The following is a 6,168-nucleotide window of genomic DNA, read 5'->3' on the forward strand; positions in this document are numbered from 1 at the left end:
GTACATTTAGATCAGGAACTTCCTAGTATGTTACAAATACTTTCACCCAGTGTCCTGATAGGATCCATGGACATTTCCTGCTCCTTCAAACATATTTCCTCCCTGTTTGCCTCCAGAAAACAAAATGACTGAAGACAACAGAACAGTTAGACTGTTAGGATTATCTCTCCTCTCTTCTTTACAAAGTTATTTCTATTCTCAGTAAAGCTATGTGTTTATTTCTATATGTAATAACTCTCAAAATTACAACTGATTGGCAGATTACAGTAATCAGTTCTCCTGGGGGGAATGGTTGTTTTGGAAGGAGTGACTCTATGGCATAATACTCCACGGAGTCCCCTCCCCAATCCCCATCTTCCCCAGTTTCCACCCACACCTCTACAAAAGCCTCACAACCCAGAGGTAGCCACCATACCACAGATCTTCACTGCTGACTTGCAGGCTCCTGTATCTGACACGCCCTCTTAAGGGGTGCCAGTTCAAGGTTTAGAAATTCATGGGGATTTTGGGGGTGGAGCCTGAGGAGGGCGGAATTTGGAGTGAGGAAAGACATCAGCAGGGTATTATGCCCCACAATCCACCCTACAAAGCAGCCATTTTATCTAGGGAAACTGATCTCTGTCATCTGAGGATCAGATGTAATACCAAGAGATCTCATTCTGCACACATTGGATAATGCACTTCCAATGCGTTTTTTCAAGCTGGACTTACTTGTGCAAAGCAGGAAAATTTACTTCCAAAGTGCATTAGAAGTGCATTAACCATTGGGTGTGGAATGGGCCCAGGTGCCATCTGAATCACAAACTATTTGGGACCACAAATTCCCCTAACCAGATGTTCCACAGCCTGTCCCTCCTTTACCCAAGAAAGGTTCCAAAATTATTTTTAAAAAGCCTTAAGCTTCCACCCTTCAGGTACTTAGAATACATTTTTTTCTCCTTTAAATGTTTCATCAGCCAGAATACATTTTCTAAACTTCCTCTATAAGAAGTAAAAGTATCTCAAAATCAACAAGGACATATTATTTCTCTTGGAATATTTCATGTTAGCCACCTTAAGCCCCTTACGAGGAGGACAGGTAAAACAGGAATATAAATGAATAAACAACCTGGTAAGTACAAACAAATCGAAGTACAGGTAAAGAATGAAGTTGCAGATTTTTCAATAGGAGGCAAATAAGAAAAGGCTGTAATGTGCCCCTGTGTATGTGTTTGATATATGACAGACAGCCAAAACAAAGCTGAACTGAATCCCTGGGATTGTTTCTAGAAATATATGCCAGTAAATAGCAGACCTGATCATGTAATACAGTAGCAATGTCCAACCCAAGTGAACTGATTGATATTACCTTTGTTACTGTTTGGTTCCTTCTTTGCATGCTGCAATGAATGCCCAGTTTCCTGATGTCTAATTTCCCACAGGGATATTCTTTCTAATTGTAATACATATGAATACAGACTGGAGCCAACACATGCCTGATATTCATTTTCTGTTCCATTGAAACCAGCGAACTCCTAAAAGGAAACACTTCCGGAATAGGGCTAGTTATAGTTAGACTGCATACGCTGAATTTAACCGTACCCAATGGCATGCATGCATTCACGCTGCATCAACATCACTGAATGTTTAATCGTTAACTATTTAAGTCGTTTAATGTTTGACCATAAACTAGCAGATTGGTCAGATTGAAATTTCCTCACAATGTTTCCAGGGGGCGTATCTGATATGAGGGGGTTCTGGGAGGCAGTTATAGACTATTTTGACACATCAATGACAGACGATGGTTTGGCAAGACTCGAGCCTTTTTGTTTGCTTGCTGCCCGTTGCCATTTTATCCTTCTCTTCTACTTCCATGATCCAATTCAGTTGGTAGTTGTGTTTTGTAGAAGTAACAGATTATTGTTTAATCTGTAGTAGAAAGCTACAGTTTGCATAGCAGTTTCTCTATAAATCAGGGGTTAGAGTTCATTGATGCCTTTCCCTTATTCATTTATTTCTCTGGATAATTTCTACACCATCTCTCCAGAGAGCCTACTAATAACAGAAGCTCTTCTGCTGTCCCTTCTCTTTGAATCTGGGGCAAATACCTTGCGCCAGAGGAAGGAGCCACTGTTAATGGACCAGATCCACAGAATCCGGCACCACAATTGTAAGCAATGGTTTGAAGCAGGTGAATCCAACTACAGCTTAAATTCAAATTTCCAACTATGTCTTAACTCTCCCATGCACTACGATCTGTAGAATGCACACAATAAGGCAATGTATGGACTAGCTCTGAGATAATATCGTGGTGTGTTTTAATACTATATTATTTGCCATTAATATTTTCTTGCTATAGATTTTGAGTACATTTTTACACAATCTATATTGACCTTAGAAGAGCATAGAGAATGACATGAGAAATGAAGGTGACATAACTATTTTATGAACACCTTGTTCAGCCATTCGAAAGACTGCCTTCCTTCAGTGAAAGATAGACTGGTCTCTGAATATGCAAGCTACATTCTCCAGTCCAAAATGTATAGGAATCTGGGGAAATGAGGTTCATAAATTCAGTCAGGCCCCAGGTTGCTTCATCTTGCACAAGCAGTACTTATGCAGCAAATATCCATTGATCTTCCTAACCTTGGCAGCTTTACAGAACTCATATTTTCCTGTAGAACCAACTGTTCTTGAGCAATTCATCCAATGTACAAGCACTTTTCTTCCAATGTAAGTAATAGGAGCAGCATAAAGAAGATAATCCTAGAGGTCGACTCTGCCTTTTAGCAAGACTGCAACAAAGTACAAGTATGTAGTTTCTAATCCTATTTCTCTCTGTCTTCTTTGAAAGATAATTGGCAGGCTAGTAATCTTTGCTACTTTTCTGTCTATAGATATAACTTTTATTACTCCTTGTAAAAGCATGCATGGATTTTAAAGATCTTGACAGTGGCATTGTGCTTTTCCTCCATTGGGTCTTCCTAGATGACTCCTCTGAGGAACTGAACAACATGGTTACTTGTTTTCCAATTTAATTTTGTGTCTAACATATGAGAGCTTTCTCCCTTAGGTAGCACTGCGACTTCTAATATTGATCAATAGCATCCTCTTACGAAGCCTCCTAAACTCTCTGAACAATCTCTTTTTTATTCATGTAGGAAGAAGAAAATTGCACACAGGAATATTATGGTTAGTAATGTAAATTTAATGGGAGATAAGGTGGTATGGTACAGCGGGCTCTCAACAATGGCAGCACAGTGGAGGGTGGCGGAATCACATCTGGGATTTCCTTATTGGAAAACTGTGAGTTACATTCTAAAGGGGAAATAAATGCTGGAAAGCAGGATTCGGAAACCACAGGGTAAGTGGCAAAGGGACTCGGATCTTCTTCTGGGAAAGGAACTTTGGCACAGAACTTTTGTGTCAGTAGTAATGGGCTGTTATTTGGGGACATTGTTTACTACTGGACAGATGACAATATCCTTAGAGGGAACATTCTTGAGTAACTCGTCTCTACATTTTGCCAGGTTAGGGAATATCCCCATGGATATTTCCAGAAATTTATTAATTATGAGATCCTATTCAACTTTCCCTATGGAACTCGGATGTCAAGCATATGTTGTAATTAGCTTTCTAATAACTATAATCAGAAAAATACAGACAGCCTCTTTTGTCAAGCAAATTTTCTTTTCCCCTGCGTGAGATGCTAAGAATGCTTGCTAGTATTTACTAACAGTTAAATAATCAATATAGATGGATAATACAGCTCCTGTACATAGTACACATTCTTCGATTTCCAATGCAAAGGCAGACAGCTCGGAGCACCTGCCACTAAGCTATCTGAGCCATTCCAGAATCAAAATACGTGTTCATTGTTGTGAGCTAAGTCACCATTCATTGGGCTGAGTGGATATCATCCACTGAGATGATGTGTTCAAAATCGAGGAAAGCACTTCACCAGTGTTCCTCTCAATTTTCTGTGACAGAGTTTTAGCAAATGCTCCAGAATGTTAGTGCAGTGCCGCACTGAGTTCTCTTATATTATCGTAGTGCATTTCCAAAATTGCTTTTCAAATTCGGTTCCATTCTGCTGATGGACTGCTCCAGTGTTGGGTGTGAAATCCTGACCCCAGCAAACTGCATGGAAATTTGCCATTGCAAGGTTTCATTTCTGTTACCGCTATCTCTAAGTGGGATATCAACAGAGAAAGAAGAAAACGAATGTGACATACTGATGACTGCAGACATGTTGGGAATACTTCCCTCTCTGAGACACCGTACTGGCTTTCGCTGGCTACATGTTAGTGTTGCGATATCAAGATTTAAAAACTTGCATTTGTTAATTAATGCCTTCACAAGGTATGGTAAACATAGTATTAAGAACTCAAAGCAGAATACTAGCATGTGACATAGAGTTCTACTTTAGATTCAGGTGGGTAGCTGTGTTGGTCTGGAGCAGCAAAGTTTGAGTCCATTGTGACCTTAAAGACCAGTGGAGTTTATTTCTTGGTATAAGCTTTTGTGTGCATGCCTAGGTGTGCATTCATACAAAAGCTTATATCCAAAATTAAACCATGGGGGTCTTAAAGGTCCTAGTGCACCGTAGGTGAAACTTTTTTTGTTGGGTTTTGAAACGCTGGACCTTTTCTCTTCTTTTGCAGCGTTGCACATTCAATTGCTGCTTCCCTATGATTACTCTGGTAATATTAATCTGCTAACAAATGGCATCCCCGATAATTTTTAAAAAAAGAATAATATCACATTTACATTAATTACAAAGGAAATTACTGTTTCTGAAGCAAATGTCAATTGTCACAGCAATACTTGATTCCATTTTAATTAGCATTCAGCCATTAAAAAGCCCTTCAAGATTGCAAAAAAATATTTCTTGACTCAATTTTAGATTTCTTGTCTAGAACAAAGCTATCTCCTTTAATCTGTTCCCCCCCAGCATTTGATTAAAAACAATTAATGATTGCAGATCTTCAAACTAAGTTATGTTTGCTTTTAAAATTTAACAACGCACAATTTGGGGTGTGTCGACCAACTAACAATGCTTAGTAAAAAAGAACTTAAGTGTCTCATAGGCTTTTTTTAATGTATAAAAAGTGCTGAAAAGAAGTTAAAACACCCAACATCAATGCCATTAATAAAGGAACATGTGTGAATGGTCAAGAAAGGCCAAGACAACATCCTGCACAAGGAGGCGAAGGAAGATGAATGCTGCATGCACAGGTATTGCAGGTCAGAAAACATCTTTCTGTATGGAACTCTGTAAAGGACTGAATCAGTTGGATCTAGACGCCGAATCTCTGTACAGATCTGCCACAGTAAGTAAAGGCTAGAATAATTCATAGGATATTTACTCAGCCAAGGGTCAATTGGATAAGGATGATTCTAAATTTCTCATACATGATGTTTGAGATGAAAAAAACTATATTAATGTCCCCTCTCCTTTGTGCCAGTCAAACCCAGAATTCTTTATTTTTAGCCATTTTTGCTTCCTCATAACAATTTCCCTAAAATATTTGTTTATTTGAAGCATTTCTTTAAACATAAAACATATGCATCTTCAAAATTATCTGTTTGTTCAATTTTAGAAGGGAAAGAATTGGAGGAAACAAGGCTGTTTTGTTTGCTATAGGAGGAGGAGGAGGAGGAGGAGGAGGAGGAGGAGGGTTGGTTCTTCTATGCCACTTTTCTCTACCTGAAGGAGTCTCAAAGCAGCTTGCAATCCTCTTCCCTTTCCTCTCCCCACAACAGACACCCTGTGATGTAGGTTAGGCTGAGATAGCCCTGATATTACTGCTCGGTCGGAACAGCTTTATCAGTGCTGTGGTGAGTTCAAGATTACCCAGCTGACTGCACATGGGGGGGGGGGGGGGAGCGGAGATTCAAACCCGACTTGCCAGATTAGAAGTCCGCTCTCCTAACCACTACACCAAGCTGGCTCTATAGGGATTCACTCCAGTGTGTACAGCCATGTGTACAATGGAATCTTTCTCATCATATAAGCTTTCTTGCTAGGCTGAAATCTGGGTTATCACTAAGTACCTCTTTCCTAATTTTGGCAACATGTGGTCACCTATACAAAAGATAGTGTATAATTTTACATGACATTAAGATCAAGTTCTAAGAAGACAAACAATACACATTTTTTTCTTTGTCATCAGTGTAATTCTAGAT

The sequence above is a fragment of the Paroedura picta genome, chromosome 1, assembly GCF_049243985.1.
Source record: "Paroedura picta isolate Pp20150507F chromosome 1, Ppicta_v3.0, whole genome shotgun sequence".
Classification (NCBI taxonomy): domain Eukaryota; kingdom Metazoa; phylum Chordata; class Lepidosauria; order Squamata; family Gekkonidae; genus Paroedura; species Paroedura picta.